At 44.3% G+C, this 16,513-nt stretch overlaps 1 protein-coding gene and 1 pseudogene across 3 annotated transcripts in view; one reads left to right on the top strand and one right to left on the bottom strand.

Annotated features, from left to right (window-relative positions):
* Positions 1-16,513, top strand: part of LOC138498483 (zinc finger protein 615-like) — a 222,110-nt gene that overhangs the window by 101,693 nt on the left and 103,904 nt on the right. The gene's annotated exons all lie outside the window — the stretch shown is intronic.
* Positions 1-16,513, bottom strand: part of LOC138498498 (zinc finger protein 850-like) — a 661,846-nt pseudogene that overhangs the window by 589,872 nt on the left and 55,461 nt on the right.

Below are 16,513 nucleotides of genomic sequence, written 5' to 3'. Positions count from 1 at the left end.
CCTTTCATCTTTAAGAGAAACAGAGAATGCCAAGGAATTGACCAGTCAATATGTGATAAATTATTTCAGTTACTTTACTTCTCCGTCAAGAACTTCCACAATTGCTGAATACGTGACGTGCTGAAGATTTCAAGAAGGGCCGGCATTTTCCACTTGTGGAGGACACAAAAAATACTTTTGGATGGAAAATAGGTGCCATTGGTAGGCCAAGGCTTGCCTTGGTAGGGTTGGGCATGCCTTAATTTGTCTTAGCTTGCATTAACAGGCCTAAACTTCCCTTAATAGGGCTGCCCTTGACTTAATAGGACTGGTTGTGCCTTGTTAGGGCTGGACTTGAATTATAGGGCTGAGCTTGCCTTAATAGGGCTAAGCTTGCCTTGGTAAGGCTGAACCTGCCTTGATAACGCTGGGATTTCATTGATAGGGCTGAGCATGACTTAATAGAACCAAGCTTGACTTAATAGGACTCAGCTTGACTTACTGGGGCTGGGCTTGCATTGTTAGGGATGGAGGGATGGGCTTGCCCTGATTGGGCTGTGCTTCTATTGAAAGGGATGAGCTTGGATTGCATAAATAAGATCGGGCTTGCTTTCATAGGTCTGAGCTGCCATTGATAGGGCTGGGCTTCCCTTGATAGGGCTGTGCTTTTGTGGAAGGGATGTACGGATTGGCTTGACTTAATAGGGGACGACTCACCTTGATAGGGCTTGGCTGAGATTGATAGGGTTGGCCTTGCCTTGATATGACTTGACATGCCATAATAGAGCAGACCTTGCCTTAATAGGGATGGGCTCACCTTTATATGGCTAGGCTTTGCTTGATATGGCTGGGCCTACCTTGACAGGGCTGGGCTCGCCTTTATATGGCTAGGCTTGCCTTGATATGGCTGGGCTTACCTTAGTAATGCTAGGCTCACCTGGATAATGCTGGGCTTGGCTTAATAGCAGTGGACACACCTTGAATGAGCTTGGCTCACCTTGATTGGGCTGGGACTGCCTTGATAGGGATAGACTGCCATAATATGGTTGGGCTTGTCTTGATAGGGCTAAGGTTGCCTTGATAGGGCTGAGCTTGCCTTGTGTGGTAGGTCAGAAGAAGGAGGCAGACTAGTATGCTTGATCCATACCAAGGGTTTATTCAAAACCTATCCCTAATCTATGGGTTTCCCTAACTAACCAAATCTATGGGTTTCCCGAACTAACCAAAATTCACTCGTGTGCTTGTCGTCTGGTGAAAGACCAAATAAATAGTCTGTCCTCCATCCAAGAAAACTAATCTATCCTGACCCTACCACTAAGATAGAATAAAATAAAGTGCTGGAGAATGACTCGCTTCTCCTGGATAGGCTTCCTCAGGCTCAGTTTAGAATCTTGAGATCATTTTCTGCTATCATTAGAGCCAGTCGGTTTAGTTCCTTTAGGGGATTTCCCCACACCGTTGGCTCCCTTCTAAGTCTGTTGATGAACCTCTTCTCCTCCAGGTTTTAGTATTTGTAATCCTTCTTGCAATCTTTTCACTGTGTCTCTGAAAACCTCTGTGTATCCAATGTCCTTACAGATATTGAATCGTTCTTCTCTTTATTCTTTTGGTTCTTGAGTTCACAACAGAAGACCCGATTTCATTTAGATTTTCTTTTCTCCACTTTTTTTCTGCTCGGGACTATTACGGTAGATAAAAGGGGTTCTCTTTTTCTCTCCTTCTCTTCTTATTTTAATTCCCAACACCTATGTCTTTCTTGGCTTTCTTTCTTATTAGTGTGATGAATAGACTGATTCCCCAACCATTTATCACTCTCTCAGTTATCAGACTTTCTACTGGGACGAGTAGGGTGAGTCGCAGAGTCTTTATGGCTTTCTGAATTTCAACCCTTTCACTGGAACGAGTATGCAGAGTCCCAGAGCTCTGACCACTCTCTTGGAAGTTGTTCTTTCTACTGGGACGAGTAGGCTGAGTCCCAGAGTGTTGCCCACCCATTGACCACTCTGATCTTTCCACTAGGACATGTGGGCTGAGTCCCAGAGCGCTGACCACTCTCTTGGAACTTGTTCTTTCCATTGGGACAAGTAGGCTGAATCCCAGAGTGTTGACCACCCAGATCTCTCCACTAGGATGAGTAGGCTGAGTGCGAGAGTGTTGACCACCCTGATATTTCCACTAGGATGAGTGGGCTGAGGTTTGAAATGCTGACCACTCTCTTGGATTGTGTTCTTTCCACTGGGATGAGTAGGTTGAGAGTCAGAGTGCTCACACCCCTTCTTAATCACTGCCCCAACCATGGGACTGGTAGGCTGATAGTATTTTTTATTCTCTGGCTTCATTTGATGAAATGACCCATATGAAAAAAGGTTTGAAAAGAATCTGTGTGACCTAGAAATTGCACAGCATGATAAAATTATTGTACTTTTCTGAGCAGTCTAAATGTTCTAACTACTACAAACATTGGTCACGTGGCCACAGAATATTACGTAATATCAAAGATGGGCAACATATGTTAACTTCTCTTTTGCCCATGCATGCAAGAAATTTCTGGGCTCTGATTAATACTAAAAATGAGCCCCAACGTTCATGCCAAACAACAATCATTTCTTCATATACGTGGAAGTCGTATTTCACGTATCACACAAACAGATTCCTCCTCTGAAATCACCCATGAGCATAAAACACTGTGGTCCTTAAAGATTGTAGAAGAAGACATAAGGAGCATAATTATTCATTCATCTGAATCCCGCACTGCACGTCCCAATGGACTCACAAATGTCATCTTTCGAGCCATCCAACCATTTGGGCAGTCATACTTAGTCATCTTTTTAGACAGATAGTTGAGACCCAGCAATTCCTGACTTCTTGGAAACAAGCTATAATTATCCCTATCTATAAGAAGGCCTTAGAACAGTTCCTGCAAACTAGCGACCAATTGCCTGAATATTGTCTAAACACCAAGTCGGTTTTCTCAAAGGCCTCTCCACACTGCTTAATGGTGCAATAACTAATACCTTAAAGGCTCAGTGCCAAAAGAAAAATGCACAACCAACATACATCGCACTGATTTATTGAAAGCCTTTGATCTGGTCAATAGGTCAAAATTTGGGCAAAAATCACGATCTTGGGACATTCCTAAGGACCTATTGCAAATCATAAGCGCCCTTCATGAGAACACCACAATTAAGATCTGACTAAATCAAAATGGGTCGATTTATCTTCCTCTATCCCCATAGCAATAGGGGTAAGGCAAGGCTGTCTTTTGGCTGCTCTTCTTCTTTTCAATCTATACCTATCTGATCTGGCTTCTTTTCTACAAAACTTCACCTTTGTGTTCCCAATCATAGTCAAATGGAAAATCCATTTCTTGGCATATGCCGATGATATTGCCCTCATTGATAATGCTCCTGTATGGCTGCAACATCTTCTTAATGCACTCGAGGAGTAAGCAACTAAAAACGAGCTTGGTGTTAATCCAAACAAATCTGCCATACTTGTGTTTGACAAAGCTCGTAATAAGACACCCAAGTTACCCTGGTCATCAATTCACCAGACAATCTCGATGGAGAAGCACATTAAGTATTTGGGATTTAAGATTTGAGCTAATCATTCTGTGCTGGACCTCACTATCGAACCTGAGAGTAAGGTTTTCCAATTCACTTGTCAGATGAAGACATTATTTCATTCTTTCTGTAGATTCTCTTTAATGCCTCTTATTAGATTCTACAATGGCAAGATGCTCCCCACGATGTTAAACGGCATGGAATGTAATCCCTGTGCCAATCAAATCAATTGGGATCGGCTAGAAGGCCGTATATGGAAGAACTCTTTATTGCTACCGATTTCTTTACCAATTGCAAAATTAAGATATGAGTTGGGTCTTCATTCCCTGCAATCATATTACCATTGGAAGGTTCTCGCTCTTTATAGACTCATCTTAATTCGCAGAGACTGCTCTCTGTATGCAGATATTCATGGGGAACTTTTCACACATCAGAATTCTTATTGGACAACCTTACGCAATGATGCCAAAATGATTCTTCACAACTGTGATTGTAACCATGACACTGTCAGAAAATCCGGATAAGGTGAGGCGCGCCTTGCTGCGTGCTGATTGGATTCATAATAGAGCACTAATCAACATTCTGAAGTTCACTAAAAAATACACACCCTGTGAAAAACCTAGTAAATATGTCCTCCCGTACATCAGACGCTTTCCAAATCCAGTTTAGAGAGTCGAATTATTACGTTTTCAACTCAATCCGATTAAGACTAACAAAATGCAATGTATTTGGCAAAAAATAGATCCTTCTGCTGCAGAATGCACTCGCTGCTCTGAGGGATTGTTACAGGATTCTCGACATTTGTCAATATCCTGCTCTGCCGCCTACCCCCTGAGAGTAAAATACTTTGCATTATTTGTCCATGACCCCACATGGCTTATTACCCAAGCTTTTTGGTACAGGATATCATCTGGGAAAAAATTCCATATCTATTGCTTTACTCAAATTCCTTAATGAACAGAATTTGATCAAAATATCTGGGTGATTGAAAGTTGGAACTTGAACTTCTTTGTGTACCTATTTAGTTGGATTTGATTTCATTTGCTACACAGGACAATTGTCTAGGTTTTATCTTTTGTTTTATGCTTGGTTTTGTTTTAAGAATGTGTAAAAAGTCCTTGCATGTGACTAATGCACAATAAAAACATCTTTTTTAAAAATGGGAATTGCAGCCACACGCTTTGCATCACTGATCTAGCTCGAGGTACATCAGCACTCCTTGATGTGTTTTGGCCTTGTGTACAGTTTGCATATCAACAATTACCTCCAGCCTGGTAAGGGGTGAGCAGTCTCGCTAAATTACACGTGCATGTCCTTATTGTTCCCTCCGAACATCTGTCACTTGCCCGCCCAACCACTAATGCTACGTCTGTGCCTGTTTTGTCCCCTGTGCTTCTTGCATCACCAGACATGGACACTTTGTTGACTTTGCCTGAATGTGGAGGAGTGAAATTCTTGACTAAAACAAGAGATCAAATTACATATCCCCCAGCATCTACAGAAGCTCTGATGAACATTCCCGAGCAGTATCATCTAAGAGGCGACTATTCAGCAGAACTGAGCTGTTCTTTTCTTGGTGTTCAAGCAATTGCAAATATAAAGTGGCTTTAGGTGACCCGCTACAAGCTTTTACGGTTTGTAAATTCTTTGGAATAAGCTTCAGTGCAATAAAAGAAGAACTGTGTGCCCTGAGGCTCATGGCTCTTTTAAACAGGTACACCTACGACCTCCTCACAGCTATGGAGGGGGGGGGGGTGTGTGCCAGATATTGGTAGCACATGCTGCACCTTCATGTCTCCTAACGATTCAGAAAATAGGACTGACATAGACAATCGCTGCATTACAGCATCTAAGGGGGGGTCATGCAGAAGGAAGCGGAAATCACACATTGCCCTTCGTTGGACTCTCTTTTCGCTTGGGTGCCTTTATGGATGAGCATAGCTGTAAAGATCCTCATGCCAGTTTTTGAAATTTTATTGATTATCTTTTATACCTGTTAGATGCTCTTACAATGCTGTTCTGCTAAAATGCCAACAGCAGCTGCCTGTCCAAGGATAGGAGGAAGGCTAGGACCACTGCCAATTCATATCACATGGGTACTCAGAGTCAGAGATGGATCCAGGGTTGGTTGGGACTCCAGGAGCAGCCTTATGTCCTCCACCAAATTGGCATGAGCAGCGTGTAGATTATGGAACTGGTAGAAGGGAGGGGATGAGCTGGGTTTGGTCAGTGGAGAAGTATGTCCATAGGGGGACTAGTATGAGAGATGTTTGTAGGGTCTTGTTTCCCCCAAGAAGATGTTTTAGAAGTGCAAGCGATTGGTGTGTTGTGTTGGTTAATGAATTAACTAAAGGGGAAAATGTTGGGGTGGTTGATAAAGGTTTCAATAGGGAAGAAGGGTTTGCGATGTGCATGCCATATTGATGACTGGGGTAGACACGATGTTAGCGGCACATATCTAGTGTATTAAATGGGAATTAAAGGAGTGCTACTATTAGTGTTATTTTGTGTATACTTGATACATTTTAGAATCACCCGCACATAGCAACATAATGACAAGTCTACTGAGACAATGTCAACATAATGTAATTGTGTGGCGTGCAATGCAAAACCTAAAAGATCAGAAGCACGGAACTTCATATGCGAAGAGTTTGGGACCGTTGGGGAAAAAGGGCACATAGGGAATGCATGAATCTGTATACTGCCCCATAATTGGATTTGGTGTAGGCCACAGAAACCTGTAGTGGCGAGATAAACTCTGTGTGACCTGGGATGCTAGTTGATAGAGTACGAAGGTTGGGGAGAGGGGGCAAACTGCATTCAGGCATTTGTGAGAACAATGGTCACTTGCAGCGATGCAAGGGTTAATGACTTGGTGCTATTGTGGAGAGGAGATGTAATCTTCCTGAGTACATTGGAGTTTGTTATACTCTTCAGGACTGAAATCCTTGCACTGGCTTCCAGTGGCGCGAAGGATAAAGTTCAAGATCCTCTGGATTGTCCACGAGGCTTTCTGGGGCCTGAGGCCTCAATACCGTTAACTCGATCTTCCTAAATATCTTCCATCTCGAGCTCTTCGCTCATCCGCCTTCAACTCCCTCATGGTCAGTCGCTTCTCGAAGCAGCAAGTTGGTGGTCGATCTCTTTCTTTTGTTGGGGCCTCCATCTGGAATAGCCTCTTTGAAACTTGAGGAGAACCATCTCCGGATCTGGAAGCACCTCAAGACCTTCCTCTTTGCTTCTGCTTTCTCTCCTCCTCTCCCCTGTTGATCTCCCGGCTGATTCTGAAATTGCACTGGTTACCTGGCTACCCTCTGAACTCGGGCCCATGTCCCCTCCCTGACAGTTGCACACCTGCACTGCCCCCCCCCCCCCAGGCAACCCTTGCTCTCTGGGACTGTTTCTGTATCCTTACAGCCCCTCCCACACTTGCCCCTGATGTCTGCACTTGCACTTGTCACCAGCTGGCCGCACTTTTATTTATTGTATTTATTTTTTACTGTTATCCTATGCACTGCACTGCCCCCTGCCCTTCCCACCCACACTTTTCCCTTTTCCCCTCCCCTGCACTTGCATAATCTCAATGTCACCTGGCCTAGTAGGATTCTTGTCTCTTTCTTCCCTTTGTTCCCCTCCCTTGCCTCATCGCGCCTTGACACACTTGTGTATAGGCGCATTATTAATGCCATATCATATCTTATCGTTCAGTGACATTGGAAGTCAGGCCACCTAGTAGGGTCGTCTTGAGGCCAGGTAATAAACCCGGTGCAAGTGGTGCTTAAGGGCAGAGTTGGTCAATGGTTTATGGGTGGCAATCAGGTTCTCAGAAATTACTAGGATGTGGCCAGAGGCCATGCGTACTGAAATGGTAGTCATAATAGATTAACGTGAAATAGGAGATCCCATGGACGCCAGCAAGTCTGGGCAGATGAGATGGCTACCATCAGTTCAAAGTGTTTGTTTCTCCCCCGCCTCATATTTTAGAAGTGTCCTTGTCAAGCCATGTGCTTCAAGACCGGGGGTAGAGGTCCCCAACCAGATGCAACTTGTAATAAATTAGGTTTGTTGTTCGTGACATATAGACTGAAGCTCAATATTCATTTCATCAGCATTTTACTCAGTGTATGAATCCCGCTGGAGGCTTTTACATCAGACATCTCAGTTTATCCAAGACCAGTTTTATTTTGTAAACATTTATGTCCACTATTCCTTCTTGGAATTTAGAGAACAGCTCTGATATCATTAAACCAACAACTCTCAGTTCAGACAGAAAGACACAATTTAATTTCCAAATGTGCACGACTTTTATCGTCTCACACCACAGAGGGTATTTCTATCCCACCGGCTCTTTCGACTCTATTCACAAAATGTCACTTTTCTAAAATACATGTCCACATAATTTAACAGAACACTTGACATCTCCTCTGGGCCCCTCACATCAAACCAATTTCTTATAAGATAGTGCTTTAATAGTGGGCATGCACCCTCCCTTTTGTAATTGCACCTCTACATGTCAATCCCAGTCTAGGGAACCATCTACTAATCCTAAATGCACCAATAGAGATAGGCAATAGTGTAATACAGTACAGGGGGTCCTGGGGAGAAAAGGAAACTAGAGCTGTAGAACATGATACACAAAGTCAAAACACTGCAGCATTCAGCGAGGATGGCACTCCTTCTGATGAATGCATTTCTTGGAAACTGACTTCTGGAGTAATATTGTAGATTGCAGTTTTATGACTGCCACTCTCCATGTTTTCACTGTTGCAAAACAGTCTTTGCACATTTGTTGTGCCAAGTTTATATATACTTCTCCATTTTTATTATACATGAGGTCTCCAGAATCTCTATGAGTTGATGTTGAAAGTAAAATTACTGTATGGGGGTGCAGAAATATAATTCCCAGTAGAGGCATTTCTAATGGATTCCTTCCTTCCACAGATTCTTAATCTATGATATCCATATCCTAGCACAGCAGTTCTCTAGAAAAATGTATGCAGTCAGGGGGTTCGGCACAGCTCTGTGTCGGGTCCGTCCAAAGCCTCAATGCGTTTTGCACCAGTAACAACATTGAGGCCAGTATAAGTAGTGGAGCCACGCCCCATGACCTCAGTTCCTTTTTTCAGAGCATTGATGCCTCAATGACACTGCACCATGGTCCCTGTAGGAATATGTCCCACTTCCCATCGACACTTTCATGTCGAAAAAGTATGACATTTACAACGAGATCCCATGGGTTTGGAGCCCATGGATTCTAGAGAGCAGACACTTCCCGAGGAGTTTTATGAGAGTGGCGACATGCTGGACCTGGCAGTTAACCTGCCAGGGGCAAGCGGTCTGGACAATTCCCTGTAGTTGGACATTCTACCGGCACCAACACCAGGTAAAACTGAAGCTGCTTTTTAGTGCCTGATGGCAAAGGTGGGCGATACCCTGGGTTCCTCTGTGCCGCCCAGGTCCAGAGTGCAATACAAACTCTGCGAAATTCTGGACGATGCACCAAAGAGGCACTGCTGCCCTTCAACGTGGTGGTAGAGGAACCAGTGTTGAAAGCGTGGGAGAAACCTGCCTCCGTCGACCCCAATGGACACAGATCTAGGATGGAAGCACTGTCCTGCACTTTCTGACCCGCCCACATCTTACCTGAAAGCATGGTGGTACTGGCCACTACAGTGAGCCTGAAAACCTCTACCTTTTCCCTCCCTTACACCGGACAGGTAAAGCAAAAGGCTGGACTAATGGGGCAAGGAAGTGTTCGTGTCAGGCAGCCTAGTGGTGAAAGCCAAGAATGCACCTTGTGCCATGGTGAAGTTCTCCTTTGGCCTCTGGTCGGCTGTAGTCGGTGCGGCAGAGCATGCTCCAGAGGGCAGAGAAGCAAGGAGAATGTAGTTCTGGAGAACTAGGTGTCCCCGACAGCGGGTCATGAGGCCACACGGGAGAACATCACAGCAGATGCATTGAGCAGCCAGACCTCGGCCTACCACAAATGGGAGCTCTGTCAAGAAGTTCTGGTGGAGATCTCTCTTTACGGGGGTGACTCATGAAGTGGACCTCTTTGCGTCCAGTTTCAACCAGAAGGCAGTTCCACTGCAGGGAATTTTCTCAGTAGGGAGCTATCGGGGGGCGCATTGACCATCGAGTGGACTTTTGACCCCCTTTATGGAGTGCCCACCGATCCCAGTCATCCTGCTGGCCCTCAGGAGATCCAGTCTGTTCAAAACCACACTGATCCTGATCGCCCTGGACTGGCTAAAAATCTATTTATTCCTGCAGGCAGCATACATTTTCACTTTGATGCCATAGAGGGTCCTGGATCCTTTATCCTGTCCTCTGCCTCATGTGTTGGATTTTATACTTTCCTTGGCCCAAGCAAGCCTGCAGATTGACACTTGGAAGGTTACCTTCCCACTATTTCTGAGTTCAAGAGGTCCCTAGAAAAGGGCTTGTTTTTTACAATCAACATTGTTATGCAGTTTTTGTGGGGTTGGTGTAACCAGTTACCTCCCTGCCAGTCTGTAGTTGCAGTGTGGGATTTGCATTTATTTTCAACTTTTCTTATGTGAGCTCCATTTAGGACCTTTAATTCTTGTTAGATTGGTCACCCTTATGGGTGATTTTTCAGGTTGCCATCACATCTGCGAGAGGAGTGAGTGAGCTCCATGTGTCGTTTCACTTCTGCATTTGTTATTTCCCAAGGAGAAGGTGACTGGGAGCGAGACCCTCTTTTCTGCCAAAAAGGATCTCGGATTTCCATCTCTCAGATCCATCTTCCTGTGTTCTTCCCTCCACCTCACCCTTCCAATGCAGATTAAAGATTTCATTGATTGGACCCAATACAGGTCCTTAATTTCTATGTCTCTCAAACTCGAGAGGCTAGGAAGGATGACCAGATTTCTGTTGGGTACGCTGGTGCTCGTGCTGGCAGGGCTGTGACCAAACAGACCCTGTCCAGGTGGATCATTCTCTGCATCTCAGAATGCTATGATCTGGGTGTGAAGGATGTGGGGTAAGGGTATCTGGGCACATTCTACCAGGAGGGGCTGCCACCTCTGCCCTGCAGAGAGGGGGTTCGCCTGTCCTGGACATTTGCCAGGCAGCAACATGGGCATCTCTGCACACGCTCGCTAAGCATTACTGCTTGGATTCCCTTGCGGGTCAGGATGCCCGTTTTGATAGGGCAGTCCTTCCGGGTTTTGTGGTTTAGGTGGTGTGCTTGCTTTTCTCCCTCCTCCAGATTACGTACTGCTTTGGGAGTCCATCATAGATGAGGAATCCATGGCAGGAAGGAATCCATTAGTAGAAAAAATGACTTTGCTTTCAGTAATGCTCCTTCTGATGGATGTTCCTGCCACGGATTCCTCATTGCACTTCCTACCTGCCCCTCTTCTGGGAAGCTAGTACACCATCAGTTCTACAGTCCCTCAGCATCAAGAGTGCTAGGGAAGGAGGGTGGAACTGAGGTCTGGGGCACAGCAACGCTACTTATACTGGCCCAGACATCATTTTGGTGCAAGGTGTGAAAAGGGTTGGACCGATATAGAGCTTGTGCAGCACCCCCTATCGGCAGATGAGTTTCTGGAGAACACCTGCATGAGGTTATGGATATCATAGATGAGGAATCTATGGCAGGTATATTCATCAGAAAAAACATTACAGATAGGCAAGTCATTTGTTCTTTTTAAGTAGAAAGAAATTGCAACTTTTTAATTCACACTTCTTTATGACTAGCAATTCATATAAAATAAAATAAACATTACTTTATAGCTTCTCTACATATCAAGCAGAAATCCCTGTAAACCACCATCCACTGGTACTGCCTGGCTGGCATCACTGGGATGAACATATTCATGAACCCGAGTGGGAGAAAGCAGGAAGGTTGGCACCAATTTGTCCATTGTTTCCAAAGTTACAGTAGGGAATTTGGCTACTTTGTTTAAGGGAGTGTTTGCCAATTCTTGGGGAGTAAATGGTTAATACACCGCTTATCTGTAGGGTTGGCATTAAGAGTTGCCTTAATATTTCTCTATGGCACTTACTCACCTAAAGGTTAATGGGTTCTAACAACAGGTGGGCATTCCATAAATAGGGAGCATGAGGGGGTTTGAATATGTGTAAATAAATACTTCCTTTTTACATTCTTGGCTCTAAGACGTTGGTACAGTGCAATGCTTATTGAGAACACTGTTATGTAATGCATATAATGCCTCTCTCCCGGAAGCCTTTCTGTTTTGTGAAAACCTTCTCTATCCCTATATATGTGCATGAGATGCAACAGGAACTGCGGCGGTTGTGTTACAGAACCTGGGAGTAAGTTGTAAGAAATGTACGTTGATAGAGCTGTGCGATGCAGTTGGGAAGGGAAATGCACTCTGAGTCCCTCCAAATCCACTTTTAGAATCTATGTAGCAAGAGCATACTATCAGTACTGAAAAAGACAAGATGCCCTCTGGGTTCCATTTCAGTAGATGGGAGCCTCCCTGTTGCATGTGGAGGGCGCTAGACCTTAGCTGAGCCAAGAGATAGGGGGAGACCTCCACTTAAGATCAGAGCCCTTCCTAGCTGCCGGGGTCCCAAGGGGCACCTCATATATCCTATGAGAGTCTATAGTTATTGATTCAACCACTGACTCTTTAAGCTTTTCCAAAACGTTGGTGCCCATAAATTTGCATGAGGTCCTTAGGCAAAGTGTTCCATAGGATGGTTACCTAAATACAGAAGGTACAGTCTCCCTTCTGAATATTCTAGAAGGGATGCATTTCAAACAGCAGTGATTCAACAATCATAATCAGTCATCATTTGTGTGCCAAAGGAAACCGAGAACCACTGTGGAGGCAGGTTCTTCACAGTATTAGACAGCTATACCAAACTCAGTAGCATTGTAGAAGCATCTCCTTCTATCAGAAGCAGCTTCAGTTGCAGAAGAGATGTCTCCACCTCCATGTCCTGTCTCATGGCAGATAAGAACATCCTGTGTACTGAAGTATTCGCCACATTCACTAAACTGAAATGGACCAAGGCATGCATGTTTTGTCTGGTGCCTAATAAGGTGACTGTTCCGACTGAAGCATTTTCCACATTCAGTGCACCAATAAGGTTTCTCTCCCGTATGTGTTTTCTGGTGGTCAACAAGATTTACCTTATACGAAAACTTTTTCCCACATTCAATGCACTCATAAGGTTTCTCACCTGTATGTGTTCTCTGGTGGATAGTAAGAACTTCCTTTCTAGCAAACCCTTTCCCACATTCAATGCACTCATAAGGTTTCGCACCTGTATGTGTACTCTGGTGGGTATTAAGAACTTCCTTTGTTGCAAACCGATTCCCACATTCAGGGCACTCATAAGGTTTCTCACCTGTATGTGTTCTATGGTGTTTAATAAGATGTCCCTTCCGAGCAAACCCTTTCCCACATTCAATACACTCATAAGGTTTCTCACCAGTATGTGTTCTCTGGTGGCTAGTAAGATCTCCCTTCTGAGCAAACCAATTCCCACATTCAGTGCACTCATAAGGTTTCACACCCGTATGTGTTCTCTTGTGGATAGTAAGACGTCCCTTCTGAGCAAACCCTTTTCCACATTCAATGCACTTGTAAGGTTTCTCACCTGTATGTGTTCTCTTGTGGATAGTAAGACGTCCCTTTGAAGCAAACCCATTCCCACATTCAGTGCACTCATAAGGTTTCTCCGATGTATGTGTTCTCTGGTGGATAGTAAGATGTTCCTTCTGAGCAAACCCTTTCCCACATTCAGGGCACTCATAAGGTTTCTAACCCGTATGTGTTCTCTTGTGGATAGTAAGACGTCCTTTCTGAGCAAACCCTTTCCCACATTCAGTGCACTCATAAGGTTTCTCACCTGTATGTGTTCTCTGGTGGATAATAAGCTCTCTCTTTGTAGCAAACCCTTTCCCACATTCAGTGCACTCATAAGGTATATCACCTGTATGTGTTCTCTGGTGGATAGTAAGCTTTGCCTTCCAAGCAAACCCTTTCCCACATTCAGTGCACTCATAAGGTTTCTCACCTGTATGTGTTCTCTGGTGGACAGTAAGCTCTCCCTTTGAGGCAAACCTTTTCCCACATTCAGCGCACCTATAAGCTTTCTCACCTGTATGTGTTCTCTGGTGACTAATAAGCTGTTGCTTCTGAACAAACCCTTTCCCACATTCAGTGCACACATACGGTTTCTCACCTGTATGTGTCCTCAGGTGGCTAGTAAGCTCTCCCGTTGTAGCAAACCCATTCCCACACTCAGTGCACTCATGTGGTTTCTCACCTGTATGTTTTCTCTGGTGGATAGTAAGCTTTCCCTTCCAAGCAAACCCTTTCCCACATTCACTGCACTCATAAGGCTTCTCACCTGTATGTGTTCTCTGGTGGACAGTAAGCACTCGCTTTGTAGCAAACCCTTTCCCACACTCAGTGCACTCATAAGGTTTGTCACCTTTATTCATTTGGTGGTGGCTGATAAGTGTATCATGCAAATGGACACTATTCTCATAGTCAGTGCACTGATAAGGTTTTTCGCCTATGTCCTCATGTGGGCAATATGTATGTTCTTGAAATGGCAATTGTTCCCACATTTTGTGCACATGTAAAGTGTCTTGCCAGTTTATTTTTTCAGGTGCCTTGACTTAGGTGGAGCCTTTTCAATTAACCTTTTCCCAAATTCAGAGCACAAATGAGAAATGCTTTTCTTAATGCACATAACACATTGTCATGGTCGTGCTAGATATCCCTCATTCCCCCAGGATATACAGAATGAACACACTTGGTTACTGGATGCTACCACAAAGTGGTTGCATGGATTGAAGCCATCGTGTATCAACAGACTTTGCAATCCCAGTTCCTGAATACTCTGAAAAGGCAACTGGACCCCAAACGTTCACTCTTCTAACATGCTTGGAAAGTGCATATTCTAACAATGAAGCTTTTCCCTGCGATAGTCCAGAGAATCAAAATCACTGGTGCATTTCTGGGGCATTTCACCTATTAAGATAAAAGGAGACACACATTATTAGTTTCAACATGTTCACAATCACAGGCAGCACACATAAAACTACTCAGTAGTAACTCCTCACATAGTAATTTATTTGACTTTGAAGTGCCATCTATTGGGGAAAGGCGCTCCAACAGGTGGCAGAGAAGTTGTGCTTCAATGGGAACATTTAGTGGAACATGTAACATGCAGCAGGAATAATGTGTTTTTATTTAGAAATGTTTTGCATCCAAAACACTAGGGGGGAAAAACCAGCCTGGGTGAACAAACATTTTAAATGCATATTATCAAGAACATGTATATGTTCTAACAATATATTTATTCAGAAATGACTACATTATCACACGGAAACTCCCAATTTCTACACACAAATGATAAAGGCAGGAGTTTGCCACCAATCGGACGCCAGCTTCACCAGTCCACTGTGTAATAACTGATGACTTGTGCATTGGCCAAAACATGAATAATGTAACCAACAGCACCATCGAGGAGACTGGGATTGTGATTTAAAGGGAAAGCAACAATCTCTTCCCATGGTGAGAACAGCACAGGCCGGGCTGCCACTACATTCAACCATTGACTTTAAACCTAGATAAGCTTGTTTTTCTGGAGATGAGGGATGGTTTGGAGTTTGTGTCAGAGACCAAAAGAATAAAGTGTATGAAAGACTCCACAATATCATCCCATTTGCCTTCTTAATTGTTCACATAAATGTCCCAATGCCAGGTACTAAATTGAATTGGCCAAAAGGATCCACTTCTCTTTCCCTGTTCAAAATACCACAGTGTCGTTTTCATGAGGTGGTACACACTCGGTTTTACTGTTAGGGAGTGGGTGTAAATAGGTCTGTTACCAAGCTCCCATAACAAGACCCCTTTTTGTGGTTTCTGATCTATGCACCTTAGGTTGAATCTCAGTGCGCACCTGTGTGCTGTTACCATCACATCCCTAGGAACCAATGGAGATGTTGCCCAATCACTGCCAATATCCACAAATTGATGCCATTTAGTGATTACACACATGATTGCCGTTGATCTACTGTGGAGATTCTACTCGCCCTACTCCAGGGGAATCCGCTCAGCATAATCCTGCGGATCCATGATAGGGTGAGAATTTCATTGCCAGCATCTCTTGCAACCTATATGGCAGCGACCCTGGAATAAGATGTATTTACACGTGAATAGTATGCATACTCCCCCTCCACCCCCCCCACAATGGGCAAGTGTCCACCTGTCTGTCAGTCCTACATTTATTGTGTGGGTAGCTATCACAACAATATATGCGAGAACCTTTGAGCTGTCCAGTATGGGGGACAAACACCAGTTTTAGGTGACACAATGAGCACATTTGTTTTGGCGTGCTCCTTGTTCCCAGTGGATAATCCTTAGAAGACAACCTCCCCCTCATCTGTTCTCAGGTGCGTCGTCTGTGCAGCCACCACCTTAGGCTGTGTGAGTTTAACCATCCTCCAGAAGCAACTACTCTTTTTTAGGATGTCACGGTCCACAATATTTAACAATCTTGGTCTAACCATATCCTTGTGTGGCGCATATCAATCTAGAGTCCCCTTTGAACCCAATTTCCGTGCTCCCCGAAAGTTTATCCATTTATTTTGCTACAATAAGCGATTGCAATAAAAAGTAGAATGCCCCGCCGTACCTCAACACCCGCAATCCTAGTCTCTACATCCGTGCTTCTGAACTCGCTGTCTCAAAACTAATAAAACATTCCATCATTGAGGTTCTTTACTAAGACACAGAATGAGCCAGAGTCCTGCCCTTGACCAGTACCCCTCCCGACATAGCAAAGTCCATCGATTCATTCACGAGACATATCTTTATCATCTTCATGTACCAAAAATGTAATGCACATGTTTTCCCAGATCCTTGCAGGAACCTACAGCTGAACACTACCACAAGTTGGCAATGTAATTCTAGCAGTAGTAAAGGCTGTGCATGGCCCTGGCCCTC

Source organism: Ambystoma mexicanum, chromosome 5q (genome assembly GCF_040938575.1).
Source record: "Ambystoma mexicanum isolate Mex_15411 chromosome 5q, UKY_AmexF1_1, whole genome shotgun sequence".
In the NCBI taxonomy this organism is placed as follows: Eukaryota; Metazoa; Chordata; class Amphibia; order Caudata; family Ambystomatidae; genus Ambystoma; species Ambystoma mexicanum.
The sequence above is the reverse complement of the archived record's forward strand: the minus strand, read 5'-3'. Positions and strand labels throughout refer to the sequence as shown.